This window comes from Girardinichthys multiradiatus, chromosome 6 (assembly GCF_021462225.1).
Source record: "Girardinichthys multiradiatus isolate DD_20200921_A chromosome 6, DD_fGirMul_XY1, whole genome shotgun sequence".
Lineage (NCBI taxonomy): Eukaryota > Metazoa > Chordata > Actinopteri > Cyprinodontiformes > Goodeidae > Girardinichthys > Girardinichthys multiradiatus.
The window spans coordinates 43,503,424-43,522,410 of record NC_061799.1 but is presented as its reverse complement, the minus strand read 5'-3'; the positions used below and the strand labels follow the sequence as shown (position 1 = coordinate 43,522,410).

The following is an 18,987-nucleotide window of genomic DNA, read 5'->3' as shown; positions in this document are numbered from 1 at the left end:
ATCTCTTACATTAAATCACACAGATATATTTTCTGCCCAGAAAAAGCACACTTAGTTTATTTTTTGTAAAATACATTTTCAGAAAAGAACAGAGAAAAGTGTGTATAACAATTAACTTAAAGTAAAACTTCCGAAGAAAAAAAAATGTTTAAAGGATTTTTAGGATTTTATACAAGAAAATCTGAAGGTGTGAACTTAATGATGTGTCAGACACTTGAAAATCACACAAGGAAAGAACAGTAGAGCTACTTCTGAGGAAATTGATCAGACATTACAGATTCATTGGTTTAGACTTTGCTGCAGACGCTATCAATTTCAGACCAGACTGAGTCCATACTGTCCAGCAGCTCGCTACAAAGGCTTGCTAATGGTGTGGCACTGTCTGTATGCAAGTCTTTGTGCAAAGATGGGGCGGGGGGGTTACAAGTGCACACACACCTTGCTCACAGAGGACGATGATTTCCAAATGTCAAGTGTTTGTGGAATGAATGTCAACTGGCTGAGGGATGGGAAATCAAAGCCTCCTCAGCACCGACTGCAGAAGATATTACATGAGGAGGAAAAATGACCAGGCCCACAATGAGTTTTGAAGAACAGGGAGAGAAAACAAAACAAATAATTGGTTTCTTTGAAACCAGTCTTCACATGTCTGGAAGAAAATCAACATGTCGTGTGACGGAGCAGACAGTACTGTGATGGATTTTCAGAAGAGTAGCTGGGGGAAGATGTTTGGTTTTGACACACTGTCCGGTTATACAGAATCAATGATGAGCTGAATGGACTTCCTCATGCTTTTTATTTTCAAGCTGACTCAGGCTGATTTAAGCTGCCTTCAAATTACAGTAACATTTCTTAGAGTAAAATGTTTTAATCTGATTTATTTTCTACTTCTTTGATTTTATTAAGTCATAGTCAATGAAAGTTTGGAAATGTGCATATCCTGTCTTACTTTGAGCTCAGCTCAGCTCAGCTCTGCTGAGGCTGCTTACATTTCAGCAGGCCTGCAGCTCAACTCTGCCCTCTAAGGCCAGAAACAGTTACTGCCTCTCTGAACCACTACTTCCCCACCTGATTTCTCAGTCACATCTTTCTCTTAACATATGACCTAGATTACCTACTTTGACATGTTTTCGTATAATATTTCATCAGAGAAAAAGCTTAAGCCAAGTTGTAAAAAGGATCATTGCTGTTGTGTTTTTATTATTTAATAAGAAAATGAAGGAATCTTTTGAATAATGGATACCTTATGAGACGTATATAGGCTGTTTAAGGCCTTGTTTTATCTGGGTTAAGCCAGTCAGAGCTTTCAGTCTGTGTTTAAAATATATAGATAAAATATACAGCTGAAATTAGATTTTTACATAGACTGCATAAACATTAAAGTACATTAAATTAGTTGAAATTACCGAAATTATTTCTATTGCTAAATGCAAGAAAAATGAGAGAGAATATTTTTAGACAAATCTTAAAATGTTCTTTAAACTCTGAAGGTGACTTGCATTGCCTCAGTATTTGGTAGAGTTGTCTTTAAATGTCTGTAGGTCACATGTGGGTATCCTTCTCACAACACGCTGGAATTTTGACCCATTCCTCCCGATTGAACTGGTGTAACTGGGTCAGGTTTGTAGCCTGCCTTGTCCATTCTTATATTTTCAGCGTTACTCATGAATTCTCTGTATGACTGAAATCAGGGCTTCATAATGGCCACTTTCTAACTCATTAAGTTGTATGCTTTGGATGATCCTTTTGTGACAAAGATGTAACTTACTGGTTGATTTTTTTTAGATTTATTTTTATATTTCTACACAATGTTTCTTTTCACATGACACCAATGTTTTTGTAAAGTCCAACAGTTGAATCCTGACCTCTGACTTTGACTGAGGCTAGCGAGGCCTGCAGAGGTTTAGATGTTGTTCTAGATTCTTTGGTAATCTCCTGGATGAGTTGTTGATGGGCCCTTGGAGTAATTTTGGTAAGCCGACCTCTCCTTGGAAGGTTGACCACTGTTCCATGTTTTCTCCATTTGTGGATAGTGATTCTCACTGTTTTTCGCCAGACATCAAGAACTGTGTTTCTCATCTGTTCCTAAATGTCTTTAGATTGGGAAATGTGTTGTTTGTAGAGATCTCTAGACCTTCATGTTGTCAGGTTCTATTTTAGAGTTGTCTTGATTCTACAGGTCTGGTGAAATTATACTCAATCTTTCAAAAATATTGATCACAGGTGGCTAATATTTTTATGAGGGACGCGGTTACTTTTTCATTCATGGCTGGTTTGGTTTGGAGAGCTTTTCTCAATGATTACAGTCATCATTGGAAAACTGTTTTTTGTATTTGTGACCTTGTTCAGAATAAAACATTCAAAAAGTTGACCAAAACCCAGTACAAAATGCTTAACACCAACTTTATTCTGTCAGGTATAGTTCTACTAGGAACATAAGTCCATTATAACCTAATTATTTTTATGATTTAATGTCTTTATATGTAAAACCTTAACGGTAGTTTGCTTTGCTGTAAGGTCTGTGCGACACAAATTCTGACTTTGGTACCAGAACTTTGTGACCATCCTGAATGTTTGGCTGGTGTGTGGTGAGACTCTTCTTAAAAAGAAGAAATGATAAAGACGATTCAAATAATTTTTATTCACTTTATTCAACTACTCCCGAATAAATCCCCTCAGTTTCTGGGTAACAAATCATTACATTTTCTTTTCTTTCAGCTAGATGAAAAACAGACACACTATTGCCACCTATTGGAGTGGAGTATGAAACAGTGGACTGATTAGTGTAATAATAAAGTCTGTCTGAAAAAGTCTACATCCCCACTTCCCTTCTTTTCATTTTATTTCAAAACAGCAGGAAATTTCTTTTAATAAACCTGAAAGTGTTGAATAAGAAAAGCTTTATTGCCAAGTACGTTTTTGGACATACAAGGAATTTGTTTTGGCGTAGTCGGTGCAATACAGTACAAATTAAACAGTATAAACATATCTACAATCTAATATAAATATATGTGCAAATATAGTGCCAAGTTTAATTTTTATCTTAGTAACAGGGAAAAAATCAAATTATAAAGTAAGACAGATGAGAAAACTATCTAACATCATGACTGTGAACCATTGTTACTGCAAGAAAACTGCATCCTTTTTGTCTCCTCTTCCGCTGTGGAAGATGACTCATTGTTTTCAGTTTTCTTGGCGCACAGACATTTTGATTGATGGGAGTGGGTTTATTTCTAGCTTTCAGTGCTTTGTGGCTCCTGCATCGTCAGCTCTTACATCACCAGCCTTCTCCTGCTGAGTTGTCTGCCAATAAGACCTCAGAGTCCTACAGTGATCGCCTTTAAGCTTTTCCAAGAATTAAAGGTTCCTCTTTGCAGATTGGAGATCAAAACAGATCTCAACGAAAACACCTTAAAACCTTTTCCAGATGTCAAACAAAGATTCATCAGAGAAAATCACTTTGAGCCACTCTCCTGCTATCTTTTGTCTTCTCTGCTTCTCTTTCTTGCTCTTACACCCACCTGTTGCCAACATTGAGCAAGCTCTGCAGCGGTGGCTGCATGATTCTTTAGCCCCCCGTTCAAAAGGTGGTGTTCCTGGTTCTTCCTGCACTCTCTTGGATGCCCTGACTCCTTCTTCCCTGTATCTGAACCTCACAGTTCAGTGAAGTTCTTGATGATCCAGAAAACCTTTACAACCACAACAGCATTCTTAGCAGCAGTTTCATGCATAAACATTCATAAGTCATGATGGCTGACTGCCTCTGTGGAGCTCACAGGCCGATGATTCACAGGATCTTCGGGTTCAGTTCAGTTGGAGGTTCTGTTCTGCAACATAAATCCTATAATAATAAACTTAAAAGTAGAAAAAAGCTGCTTCACATTAAAAAAACCTGTAGCCCCACAGGATAGTTGTACTTTCATGACCTGCTTCTGTTAGGTTTTGAGTTTAGGTTTCTTGTTCATTTCTCTGTGCTTCCTTGCTTCTGTTCTTCAGCTGCTGTTATTTTCTGTTCATATTAGACCAGGTTTATGACATATTCTATGACATATTCTTAAATTCTCTGCTCATCCGTGTTAATTAGCCTTCCTCCTCCAGTTGCTTGCTTTCTCTCTCTCACCAGCTGTTCCTGATTCCCCCCTGATTGGCTCCCAGTTCTCAATGGCCCATTTTCCACCCTACCACAGTATTTATACTCCCTGGTTTTCATTGTTCTTCACTGGTTCCTCCTGTTTGCTACCTGGCTACTACCTGCTCCATGTCTGATTCTCTGCCTGTATTCTGTAACCTCACCCTTAGGTTACCATTTCTCATCATTAAATATTCAACTCACCATGCGGCTCCCGAACTCTTGTCTGCACTTTGGTCCGGCAAAACCCACACCAAACATGACATGCATCTTTGTACCTGCGTAATTCAAATTATATGAAACTCATCCCCTTATTGGTAAAAAATCTGTAAGTCATAGATGCAAATCTAGAATTGGTAGAAATATATAACCGAGCCTGCACTTTAGCTAAGGTTAAAAGTCAGTTTACTGGGACCTACTGGGTATTTTTATGAAAATTATAAGGATTTTATGCAGTATGGGCCATCCTCTTCTTATCTTCTTAACTGGTTACAAGCCACCTTGTAATACTCCTCAGTAACTCTGAGTATCCTGTAAAAGAAGGGTAAAATCTATAAAAGCACCCTTTAAGTTTCTTTTGTCACATTTTATATGTGGGATATTTGCAAAATAAAAAAGAAACTAACATGTAATAAATAAAAAAAAAGCACATTTTAATTCTTGAGAACTACCCTGTAAGTTTTAGAAAGTGAAATGTTTTTTTGGGGGGTGGTTAGAAAGTTACCTGGAAAGTCGCCTGTAATCTCTATAAAGGTTCCTGTGAATTACAGGAAAGAACCCTGTAACTTTTAAGGAATAAACCTCCAAGTTCTTGTAAAGCAACCAAAAGTGTTCTAGAAATCACAGAAAGGTACAGGTTGAGTACCCTGTAAGTTGTGCAACAGTATTCTATAGTTCTGAAGAATACAGCAGACATAAAGCAGGTTCCTTCTAAAAAAAAGTACTTTAATTGTGGGAAATACCTCGTTCCCTTTTGTTAGTTATGGATAGTCAATTAAATGCAAGGGAAAAGCCAGTTCTGGCTGAGAATTGCAGTTCTTTCAGTTTGTATGAAAATGTTTTCAAGTTTTAGCTGAAACTGCTGGTATCACCATATGAAATACAATCAATCCACAACTTTAGTTTAATACTACTTTTAGAACTTAAAAGTGTCATCTGTCTGTGTTCGGTTTTGAATTTTAGTTCTTTGTTGGTTTCTCTGCACTTCCCTGTCTGTGTTCTTCAAGTTAGTGTTCATATTGGGTTAGGTGCATGATTTATTCTTGTTTAGACTGTTTTCTGGATTCCTGTGTGTTGGATGGGTGCAAAAACTTGTTATCACTCAAATAAAAACCTTGGGTTGGAAGGCACCTGCACTATGCCTTCCTCCCTGTGTGTGTGAGATCATTGTTATCTCTGTGTGAACCAGCCTCCTTTCCGTCTCACACACATACACCCTGTCTGAACTGTCTGTTGAACTGTGTATATAAATAAAGAGATAGGGTGTCAAAACTTTGTAGTTTCACTGCAAAGTGGGCTACCCTTGTCACAAGTAACTATGACTGTATCGTTCTTACCTCTGAGTTGACTAAATAATACCTAACATTTATTGGTCCTTCGAAGCCGGATTAATTCAATAACCTTATTTCTCTTTGCTTTAACAGTGACTCTGGGATCCGTGGGGGAAGCCTGACGTCGAGCGAAGCACCGCTGCACAGCCTCCTTTAGCCGGAGTGGCTGAAAGTCCCGGTGTGTGTGAATTCACACCTGGCCAGTGGGTTATTGCCTTCCTCTGCGCGGGGTGACTCTCACAGGGTCCAAAGAGTCACCAAGAAGTCAACTCCGAGGTGAGACAGTTTTAAAATACAGTTCATAGGAAAAGTACTTAACAGTCGTTGGTAGTGCGTCGCCGGTAAGGACGCTGCATTCGAATGGTTTTATTCCACCGTGAAAGGAATAGTGACAAATTTGGTACAATCCCGCCGTGAAGGGGATTAAAGAAAACGACTGAGGATTATTCCCCTGCGAGGGAATAGAGTAAGCGCTATATAAATAAAAGAAGAAAAGTACTTAAAAGTCGTTGGTAGTGCGTCGCCGGTAAGGACGCTGCATTGGGATGGTTTTATTCCACCGTGAAAGGAATAGTGACAAATTAAGGTAGGGCCCCGCCAAGAAGGGGGCCAAATAAAACGACTAAGGGTTATTCCCCTGCGAGGGAATAGAATAAGCGCTATAAAAGTAAAAAGAACGGAGTAAATTGAGCTCATAAAATAACACCAAGTTAACTTAGAAAAATTACAAGGTACCTGAAACTAACTGTGTGACTGTGTTGTGTGTGTATGGAGGACTAAGCATTTTAATAGAATCATGGCAGGATTCTGCTAGTCCTGTGTTTTCTTTTGCCCAGATTAAAACTACGTACTGGTGACTTTGGAGATTCAGGTCGGATTTCATTCCAGAAAATTAACACCGCTGCGAATTAGTCGCAGTAGAAGGCCGTGTTAATGTCCTCTCCTTAAAGTCTCATGCCAGTGACCTTTTATCTGGGACATTTATACTATAATTAAACTAACATAAAACATAATGGGGAAGAAACAAAGTAAACTAATTGACTTAGAATGGGAGGTAAAGTTTATGGAGAACTATGTAAAAGGAGCAGGTATGATCTGTCATAGATGGAATAAAAAATAAAAAACATGGGTTTTTGGGCAAATTAGATACAAAGGATGTCTTAAAATTACAAGGGGATCTAAAATTAGCAATAATGAAAACTAAAAAGAGAAAAATAACAAAGAACAATGGGGAAGAACAGAGAAAAAGCTCTGATTTAACAGAAATATGTACACGATGGCATAAAAATACGGATTTTCAGGTAACTTAATTATCACTGAAATCCTAAAACTACACGGGGATCTTAAACTGGAGATTATGCATTCAAAAGATTCAAGAGACAATAAAAAACCTTGCCAGATTATAATTTCAAAGGGGACTTTTCAGTCCCTGAGTGCTCACAGTTGATAAACAGATTAAAACAAAAAGATGAATTAAAAAAACAACAATAAGAGCAGCTTTTAACTGACATAGCCATAATACTGAGGCCTTAAGAAAAGCACAGGAAAAAAACTTTCAGCTTAACTGAAAACAAATAAAGGGGGGCGGACTGCCACCCATCCCAGTTTAGAATACCAAGGTAGCCCCAAATTATAAAGACTAAGAGGTGGTTTTAGAGGACGTGGTAAAAGAAGTTAAAAGAGGAGGTGACAATGTGGACAACATGGAAACTGTCCAACTGGACAACCCAGTGAACAATGACTAGAGAAGAGAGAACAGAATGTTGTTAAAGAAGTAATCTGAGAGTAAAAGATTTTGTAGGCAAGCATTAGTGAGAAACAGGTGCTTTAAAAATCATTCTATGGTGTTATACTACTAACAATATCATGATAAAATGCAAAAGATTCATTTTACAGGGAAATAATTCCATATTTGGCTCAGATTGTGTGCATTCTTGATTTTTCCTCTTTGAGAGAAGTTAAATTTCAGCTCTGTGAAACGACCTTGACAAAGAGATGCAGCTGCCTGAAAACAAAGATAAAACTAAGCCTGTCTCTGCTGAAAGGTCTGAAAAAAAAAAATTGTAACTCTACCCTGCATGTGTCAAACTCAAGGTCCGCGGGCCAAAACCGGACCTCAGAAGTTTAGTGATTCTCTAGAAGTAGAGCCTTTTAATATGGTGATTGTGTGCTTGAATGTTATTTTGTCAATCAATAAGCAGTTTTGTCTACATTCTGCCACAATCTGCCTTTTGAAAATGTTTTGAATCTTGCTCTTTATGTATAAAAAAAAAAAGAAAGAAAAGAAAAATTGGCTAAAGTCTGCAGACACAAAATGAACCTGGATTGAAGCTCTAACTGTGTTTATTTAATCTGAGATCCTCTCCAAATGCAACAGTATATGTCAGTCTACATGAGATACTAACAACTTCACCTACTGGTATAATATAAAGATCTGATTGAATATGTGAAACAAACAATGATGAAAGTTTTTCAACAGGTGATGCTCATCCAGGAGGAAGACAGTGTTCCTAGGAAATGCAGCTCATTCATTAACAATCATTTTTTCTCCTATAGGTGGACGTTTTGCTGATTAATCATAGGCTGGATCTATGAAACATTATGTGCACAGACCAAATGACCAAGGTTCAGACTGACTTATGAACCTCACTGACCTGACAATGATAACATGACACCCAACAGATAACACCTTTAAGGTGGACCCACTAAGACCACCTTATTGATTCTTGGTGAATAAAAAAAAAAAAAATTGAAGCGTTCAAAACAGACCTAGTGGAAACAAAAGGGGTTATGAGGAAACAATGTGCATTTTAAGAATAATAGAAGTCAAATTATGTTCAAATTTTTGCAAATAAAAATTACTCTGACAGAGAAGTAAGTAAGTAGTGTGTGAATGTGTGTGAATGGGAATGACTGATTTCATTGTAATGCATCTTTGAGGGACCTTAAAAGCGCTAATAAAGGTCTGATGTTCTGATGATCTTTGCCAAACTTATATCTTAATAAGGTTTCCAGAATCTTTTCCGAAAAATCATATAAAGATAGCAAAGGTTCTACCTGTATTAAAAATACTGATAACCATAGGAAAGTTCATAGACGCGTCTTCAATTTTTCACAATTCTTGTACAAACAGGTTATTTAAACTTTCATGTGGCCAAATGTCTGTGTTTGACTTTCTGCTTTTGTGAAATAAATGTCTGTTTCATGTTATGTAAAAATTAGAGTCCTCAACATACCATAATAATATTAGGTCAGTTCTCTATGGTAAAACAAAAAGATTTTAACAGATGTTTAGACTTTTTCCAGTCAGGTTCAAAATGATTGAATTAGACTCAAACTTAACATAAGATGAAATGAACCTTAACAGAATTACTGGACTGGACTGAAATAGAGAAAACTTGAGTTAATTGAAACAAACTTTAGTTACTTGAACTAAATACAAAGCTGACTGAAACTGTATGTTGTATCTATAAAACTGGGTAAGATAAACTAAGATTATAAGATATAATATGCCCTTCATTTTTTGTGTTCATCAGTGAGTGAGTTTTTATTTTTATTTTTAATAAGAACTAAACCAAGCATTATTTATAATAATAGCAACTACCAAAAATAGTGATCTCATTTTTAAATGTAATAAGGACTTACTTTATAAAATATGATAAAAAGAATAATAAGAATTTGGAAAAACAGAGGCTTTAAACCTCTGCAGGAACAGCACTGACACTGTCAAAAGTAGATCCTAATACAGGAATCTGGAAGCTCATTCTAGGGTGGATAGTCAAAGTCCATCCAAGGATACATTTAGATGAGGCAGAGGGACAAATACAGGGCTTAGCTGAGAGCAACATGCATCCTGCCCTAGCTGCTGTCCCACCTGAACTGTGGTCCCAATCATCAACTGATGTAGGGCTTATAAAGGGGTTCCCACCGTACAAGGTTAAACTAATATCTGAAAAAAGGCCATTAGTCCGTCAATACCCCTTAAAGCCAGAAGCTGAAGAAGGTACTAAGCCAGTAATACAAGATATGTTGAAGTCAGGAATATTAAGAGAAGCACCTGACGCTACATGCAAGGCATATCACACTGACATCGCTATTATTATCACAGCCAAACATAACTCTAAAAAGATGTGCCCTTTAAATCCAAGTACTCTAATACCTACTGCAGAAGATGGAAAACCACATTCTTATAAAGCAAAAGTTGAAGAAGACACCAAACCCAGACAAGACATTTCTCAAACCCTTCTACCAGATTCATGTGTTGTGTTTGTAGATGGCTCAGCATCTAAAGATGAATATGGAAAGAATAGAGTTGGTTATGCAATAACAACCATCGACAGAATAATAGAAGCTAAATCTCTACCCAATACATGCTCAGCCCAAACAGCAGAATTATATGCTGTAGTAAGAGCATGTGAATTACATGAGGGACAAATACTTACTATATACACAGACAGCCAATACGTTTTCGGATCAGTACATCACCATGCTAAGATTTGGCAAAATAGAGGTTTTAAAACATCATCAGGGACAGAACTAACTCATTTCAACCTATTAAAGAGAAAATGTCAGATCTGCTATTTATAGACACAGACGTGCTGAAAGACGCCCAACAGTCAGCACCCAAGACAGAAATAAAGGCCTGGCTAAAGAGAGGAGCACAGAGAAAAGATGACATCAATCAGATAGAAGATAAACCAATCCTCCCAAAAAAGTTATACAACACAGTGGCTACAGTGACACATTGGGAAGACCCACGTGTCAAGGGGGGAATATGTCACATCTGGTAAAGCATTAATGCTACACTATAAATATTTCTGACTATGCAAATAAGTTTTGCAGATCATGCATAATTTGTTGCAAACACGGGGGAAGAAATATTGCCTAGTTGTAATAGATGAACCTAGTGACACATTTCTTCCCCACATATGGTATCCCACAGATTATAAGGTCAGATAATGGAACTCATTTTGTAAATAAATTAATAGAACTAAGTTCTAATGCATTAGGGTTTCAGTTAAAGATTAAGGAAAACAATGGAAGAAACAGGGAGGCCATGGCCCGAATGCCTATCCCTGGTTAATTATGGATGAGAATAACTCCAAATCAAACTGGTCTTACTCCATTTGCCACCTACTGTACATCATTGTATGGCTCCACCCACTGTGTTCTGAGTCTGAGATCACGTGACACCAAGTTGCTGATGTGAATTTGTATTCTCAAAGAAATAGTACATGGCAGACCGTTTTCTCTGCCCTCTGACATGAATGAAATAGAGAAAGCACAACAGGAACCTTCATTAGCTGAGTGGATGAATAAAATGTTGCAGACAAAAGAAGAACAAATGTCCAGTGGTCTGCCGATAATCTCTGCTCCTATCCCACAGAATGAGGCCTGGAGACCTGGTCCTGATTAAGACACTCCACCGGAAGGATTGGAGCACTCCTTGGTGGAAAGGGCCGTTTCAAATACTCCTGACAACGCCCACAGCTCTGAAAATAGCAGAGAGGCCTTCCTGGATCCATAAAAGCCACTGTAAGCCAGTTTTGCCATTACAGGAGCCAAACCAACCGACGGGGTAGCAGAGGAAGTCCGGGTTCAAAGATGGCCCAGCGTCTCAAACCGGTGAAGAAAACAGCTGATCTGCGCCCAATTATAAAATGGCTCTCTGTAACATGTGGACAGGACTGATAAGCCTGAGCTTAATTCTGGTAGCAGGACTCTTTCTCTATCTAAAGCAGGATCCACAGGAAGTGATACCGAACCAGAAGAGATGGACATCAGACGGGACCCATCTCAGAACACTGATGGAAGAACATGACGCACATCCATTCCTACAGAATTTCTGGTATCGTTCATGGTGGCATATGCAACACTGAACCAGGTAGAAATGCACGAAAATGAAGGGGACGATTATGATGACATGTTGTAAATAAATCACATCAAAAGCCTGAGTGTACTCATACATTGTATTTCATAAAATAACCTTACAGCAGAAAATCGAAAGAAGTTGTTGCTTAAGTGAAATGAGAAAAAGTACAATGATGACATAAACAGGGTAGATTTTTAAATTCCTTTATTATGTTTCACTGTTTTCTTTAAGTATTATTCTTTTATTTTTATGATCTCAAGTATTATTCTTTTATTTTTATGATTTCAAGTATTATTCTTTTATTTTTATGATTTCAAGTATTATTCTTTTATTTTTATGATTTCAAGTATCATTCTTTTATTTTTATGATTTCAAGTATCATTATTTTATTTTTATGATTTCAAGTATCATTATTTTATTTTTATGATTTCAAGTATTAATCAACATTTAACTTTTAATGGTCGCCGAGGGCGGCGGGGCCGTATGAGTATTTCCCACAAAATATAATCTGTTTACCGTCCGTGGGTTTTCGCTCATACAAAGTATTTTTCTTACTCGTTTTTATATTAAATGTTTTTACTTGTGATAAAAGGAGGGACTGTTGGATGGGTGCAAAAACTTGTTATCACTCATGTAAAAACCTTGGGTTGGAAGGCACCTGCACTATGCCTTCCTCCCTGTGTGTGTGAGATCATTGTTATCTCTGTGTGAACCAGCCTCCTTTCTGTCTCACACACACACACCCTGTCTGAACTGTCTGTTGAACTGTGTATATAAATAAAGAGATAGGGTGTCAAAACTTTGTAGTTTCACTGCAAAGTTGGGTACCCTTGTCACAAGTAACTATGACTGTATCGTTCTTACCTCTGAGTTGACTAAATAATACCTAACACTGTGTTTTTTTGAGTTAGTTTGTATTTTCTTATACATCTGGTTCCTCTCTGTTTATGTTTTCTTGTTCATTCCATTGTTTATGTGTCCCCTGATTATTCTGTGTTAATTAGCTACCCTCCTTCAGTTGCCAGCATTCCCTCTACCACCAGCTGCTCCAGATTTCCCCTCTGATTTGCTCCCTGTGTTCATTGGTTCATTCTTCATCCTGTCCCTGTATTTATACCCTCTGGTTCTTATTGTTCTCTGCTGGATCTACTGCTGACATTCCTAGTGCCACGTCTCTGTGTTCCCTGCTGTAAGTCTCATTCAGTTAATATTAAATCATTTCTACTCACCATGCAGCTCCCATCCTCCTTTTGCTCAGCAAAATGTGACAAAAAGAGAAAAACTGTCTCTTAAATTTGCCAAAAATCATTAAATTAATGAAAAAACAAATAATGCAAATTTTATCAGCTTGTTACAAAAGAAATGGAATTTTAACAGATTATTTTGACATATAACCAACAACACTGTAAATATACCATTTTACATTGTGTCAATAAGTCTCCAATGTTTTTACCCAGTCCAGCTCTTTCTGGTAATTCAGGCTGACTTTTCATAGAGAAGAACAGGTTTTAGCCTTCCCTGACATGATTCATAAGGTCTGGTTCTTTACAGAGTTGATCCACTGGTCTGCCAGGTCATGTCCAGACAAAGTTCTGCAGCAACACCTTTTATAATGAGCCAAACGTACAGGAAGGAGAAGCAAAAACTCCACAGTCGGGAAAAATTTAGAGAAAGTCGTTGAAATAAGTATTTTCTTTGAATGCTGCAGAATTAATTGAATTTCTGTCCCTAAAGGTGGTTTTATAATTCTTATTTTATTTTTGGGAACTCTGGAAAACACTTTTATTTAATTTAAAGTTGGCGAGAATTTTGAATGCAGAAACAAACCTGCAAATCACTGAGAGTAGATAAAGAGAAGGTCAGATAAAGCTGTTGGTGAGTTGTTAAGGTGGAAGAAAAGAGATGTTGGAAGAGGTGAGCCATGAGAAATTCCTGAACGTTGGAGCTTTTATCCTGTTCTTGTTTCTGCAGCATCATGTTTTCATGTTAGTCTGACAGCTGGTTTAGATTCACTTCCTGGAGGCTGTTTCAATAAAAACCTAGAGACTGGATGTTCTAGCGGTCCTGTTATACTGTTCCTCAATCCAAATGTTACCATGGAGATTTATTCTGTCCAGTAGCCTGCCCTAGATCAGGTTAATCCTTGTTTATATCATGTCTCATAAAGTGTTTGTATTTTTATTGTTAAAATACAGGCCATCTTTATGTATAAGAGCTCTTGAACATGAGGTGCCATGTTAAACGTCTGGTGACCAGGATGAGAGCATGAGAGCCAGAACACCACTTATGGGTGTACTTGTTGCAGACGGTCAGACATTAATGGCTGTCTGTTGAGTTATTATACAAGCTAGTATACAAGATGTACACTGAATACTTTACATTGTATCACAGTGTTGTATCTTTAGTGCTGTCACAGGAAAAGATAATAAAATATTTAGAGACGTAAGGGGTGTACTCAGTTTAGTGAGATTCTGTACAAAAGGTTCAGGATGCACTTAACCTGTGGAGATCGCTGAGTAAGGCTTTATTAACCAATAACCCTGGGTGATTATCAAGGTTGTATTGGGCCTTAAGCAGAATTTCATTTGAGGCCCCTCTTCCTGTTAAAAACATCACCAGTAGAATTGATTTAATCTGGGAGAGGGGGAGAAGTTTGATTGGATGATGTTAAAAGCTATCACAGATAACTGGTAATTATTTACTAAAATGTATTTGTAAACAAACTAAAGTCAAACACAAAGAAAAGATTAAACTTGTAGCATCAGATTGTAACTATGGTAACACAGTACTAAAAATGTGAAGATTGTTGTTTGCACTTTTACAAGTAAACTGGTCTTTAAATCTTACATTTAAACTGTCAAATAAAACCTCAAAGTATTTTCATTCTCAAAAAACTGTTTTATGATCTGTGCTCAAATTCAAGCATTTATGGGAGGCCCCTGATGGTTTGGAGGCCCTAAGCAGTGGCCTTTGGCTGGCTCTGGTGACATGGATGTTGTCCCCTGATGCAAAGCCAGGCTCTACTAAATATTTTCTTTGATCCAGATGTTTCCTCCCTAATTTTTCTAATTCCCAGAAATGTCGCCTGTTTAGAATCCGTTTATTAACGCCTAAACTGGTTCCGACTTGTTGCATCAAAACATCCCAAAGCAGCAATCAGACAATCAGCAGTCAATCTCCCAAGTAATGAGAAAACTGCGACAGTCTGAACGTTTCATTGACTTCACGGTTTTGCTGTTTAAGATCATCAATACTGAGCTGAGGGTCGCTGCACATCGCTGCCTCCTGAACTGAAGGAGAATCACTGAAGTTTAGGGTACAAGGCTGGATCTTCTGCTGCATGTTGTTTACTCTGTTCTTGTTAAACTGGAGCAGAAATGAACAAAGAAGCTCTCCGTCTGCAATCAGGAAGGCCAATCAGGAGAGAGCTAGCTAGAATTAGCATTGAGGCAGTTTGCTTTCATGCATGGCGGATAAACAGAGGAAGGGACTTCATGCAGCAGCCTGAACCAGGACATGCCGTAAAATATGAATTGTTCAGAGTTTATTTAAGACATAATGGCTGGGAAGAAGTCCAACTTTAGCAAAAACTCAATTGACATTTAAACTAAAATCAAAAGATGAACCTTTTCCTAGGCTAGATCTATGTGGTGATAATCCTGATGTACTGAGAAACTGGAAGTTATGGTTATATATAAAAAACCTTTGAAACACTAATGTATCTGGTGGAGTTTATCTCTACGATGTTTTTATCAGGCATCATTGGGGGTCAGTTCTCTTTATTCTGACACAAACACTTCCTCCGCTCAGTCATATGGAACTATAACAAAAAATGACGTGGGATAAATTCATTTAAATGAACTAAATGGCGAAACACTGTACACAACTACAAAACAAAGGAAATGTTGCCCATCTTAGTAAAATCATGGTGAAGTTCTCTGATGACACCAGGGCCCATCTCCTGGGGGGGAGGGGGTTCTCAGTGTGGATAGGGGTCTCAGACTTCCACTTCTTGGGAGTCACTATCAGGGAGGACCTGACTTCGGGAACACACTGCCAACGTAGTGAAGAAGACCCAAAAGAGACTCTACCTCCTGAGGGTTCTCAAAAGTCCTTTTGATTCTATTCTAGTTTCCCAGTATCCAGCTTTTATCCAGTTGTTAATGGAGAAACTTAAAACAAATTATCTCTAAGGAAAGTAGCTAAGTATCAAGAACAAGCTGTGACATTATTGGTTGCACAGCATTTATTTTCAACACAGAGAAATCTTCTTCAAAACAAAACCGTTGCCGAAGTGATTGTTCCCCTTCATCTGTTCCAGGAGGGATGTTAAAAGTGGGAATTAGAATGACAAAGAACAGGACTGGGTTGCAGAAACTTTGCAAAAACCTCATCCAGAGTGAAAGAACCAATTACAAACCCTGCTAGGTGCTGGGTACTCGTTAACATTCAATCATCACTACAGTCCAGGCCACAACCTGGAGCAACTCTCTCAGCCGAGGATGCAGGAACTTGTTTTAAGATCATGCCTCCAGTTTTGGTGGAAACAAGTCGGACTGAAATTAGGACAACATGCCCACTTATTGCACGTGCAATTTGTTTTGCACAAGCAATTTAGCGCTCCCTATTGGAATCTTTGAGGATCAGGGCCCAAATTCACAAAGATTGCTAATGGAAAAGCTTTTTCTTAGAATTTTCCCTCAGTAAGATAAAAGTTATTCACGAAGCATCTTAGGCCTTAAGAGAGCTCCTAACGTGAGGAGATGTTAAGAGTAGTGAGGAGGACTTTTAGTGAGCCTTAGAGTCTCTTAAGCAGAGAAGATGGAGGAAAGACAGAGAGAAAGGAGAGAACGATGAATAACAGTAAATTAATAAAATGCTTCCGGCTTCATGTTGCAGCGATCCACCCCCTTAACAGTCGGGCATATGAGCACATAAACTTCTATAACAATCATACATTTATTAATCTAGAGATAAATTAAACTTTACCATTCCCCTAGGGGAAAAATAAATAGTTTCAGCACCAGGACAGGTTAAAGGTCAAACTCTAGTAAGGTAATAAGGATAAATAAATAGAAACAATAATAAATAACCATGAATAAAACGTGAACAAAATTACAAACAATATAGTACAGAAATATTTAAATATAAGCAAATCAAAATAATGATGAGTATGTAAATAAGCTACGTTCAAACATTTGATGCTGTGTGACAATTACTTTAATCTTGCTAAGGCATCATCACGATTTACACATTTCCCAGTCTAAATTCTATCATCGGTTATTCTCTCCCCATTGATTACTAGGAGCATTTGATTCTCAAAAAGCAGTTCTGGTTGTTGTGAACGGACCAGGTCTACAAACAGAGGGCAGGGATGTCACAGAAGGTCTAATTAATCCTCTTTTTCCACTGAAGAAGACTTGGTGTCCATATGCTCCGTGTGAGGTGCGCTGCTATGTCCAGTATAGACACCACACACATGTATATGCATTCATTCAGTATAAATATTGTGATGGATCTGTTCAGGATGTACCCAGTGCATCACCTGTTGGCCACTAGACAGGTACCACACCCTAACAAGTGAGTACAGAAAATAAATGAAGTAAAAATAGTGAGTTAGACGGGACAAATGATGGGCAACAAAGTAACAATGTTTGAGGATCACTGCCTGAGTTTTTAAATCTTTACTTTGCAAGCATGTTTACAAAATATGTGAAATGTTTTCACCCGGAATGCCATTTGCATAAGTTATATGGATGATTTTTGGGGTTTTTTTGTTGCATGGGAAGCACTGCAAAAAGAGTCTGAGTATATCACCTGTCCGCAGGTAGAGCTGGTTCTCAGTGCAGCTTGAAGCATTTCCATAGATCCTACTTCTAGTGTTCATGGACAGGAGCTCAAGGCGCAGTCATGGAGCCGAGGGTGTTCAGCAGATTTGGTTCTGTTGGCCTCTGCAAGCTGGGATCTTTACAATAGAGCATGGCAGCCTCGGAGCTTCGCTCCCTGTTTTTGTATTTTGTGTGTTTTTATGTCTTTCGAGCCACAGTTCTGTGGTCTCGGGCCACAATCCTGTGGTCTCATTCAGTAGAGAGGAACTTCTCAACATCAGAGAGTCCTCTCTTGGGATTTTTTCACCATCTTTCATCGATCCGAGGTTCACTGAGCTCCTGGCAAGCGGAGCTGCGACACTATACGGGATACTGCGCCGAAAGCGTCGAAGGGGAAAGCGTGCTGGGGCGCTGGTAAAGCTCCACAAAAGAGGACTATGAACACCACTGCCTTCAATCCATCTGGCAAATGTCCGCTCTCTAAACAACAAGATGGACGAGTTGCTTCTTCTCACCGGTAAAAACACGGACCTCCACGGAACAGCGATTCTCTGCTTCACCGAGACATGGCTGAGTGAAAACATCCCGGACCGCGCACTGCTGATGCCGGACTTTCAGCTGCTCACAGCGGATCGCAGCGCGGAGCTATCGGGGAAGAAGCGAGGAGGCGGAATCTGCTTTTATATAAATGAAGGTTGGTGCGGAGACGTAAAAGTGCTGGGAAAAACATGTAGCCCGGATCTGGAGTCATTTTCCATAATCTGTAAACCGTTTTATTCACCGAGAGAGTTTTCCTCGTTTATAATAATCGGCTCATATTTTCCACCGCATGGCTGCACTTCTGCCGTGGAAAAACATCTTGCTGAGCTGATTACAGACGTGGAGAAAAATACACTGACTCTTTCATCATAATACTGGGAGATTTTAACAGAGCAAACCTCTCCCATGAACTCCCCAAATACAGACAGCATATTAAGTGTCCCACCAGAGACAAAAACACACTGGACCATTGTTACACAGCTTTAAAGGACTCATATCATGCTGTTACCAGGGCTGCTCTGGGTTTTTCGGATCATTATCTAATCCACCTCATCCCAACCTACAGACAGAGACTAAGAGCTTCCAAACCCAAGGTTCACACTGTTAAGAAGTGGACTGAGGAATCAAAGCAGATGCTACAGGCCTGCTTTGAATGCACAGACTGGACTGTTTTTGAAACTTCAGCCACTGACTTAAACCAACTAACTGATGAGGTGACATCATACATCAGTTTCTGTGAGGACATGTGTGTGCAGACCAAGACCTTCTGCACCTTTGGGAACAACAAGCCATGGTTTACTCCACACCTCAGGAATCTGCGCAGGGAAAAGGAAGAAGCTCACAGCAGTGGAGATTGGGCGCGGTACAGGCAGGCCAGGAACAAACTAACAAAAGAGATCAAAGCAGCTAAGAGAAGCTACAATGAGAAGCTGAAGAACAGCCTTTCTACTGGTGACACTTCAGCTGTATGGACCGGTCTGAGAAACCTGACTGCCTATAGGAGCCCCTCCACCCATCCTGAACAGAGTTGTCTCCTGGCCAACCGTCTGAATGGCTTCTACTGCAGAC

At 38.7% G+C, this 18,987-nt stretch overlaps 1 protein-coding gene across 1 annotated transcript in view; it reads left to right on the top strand.

The window, feature by feature from the left end:
* The window catches only part of efr3a (EFR3 homolog A (S. cerevisiae)), a 122,456-nt gene that overhangs the window by 614 nt on the left and 102,855 nt on the right, over nt 1-18,987 (top strand). The window lies entirely within an intron of this gene.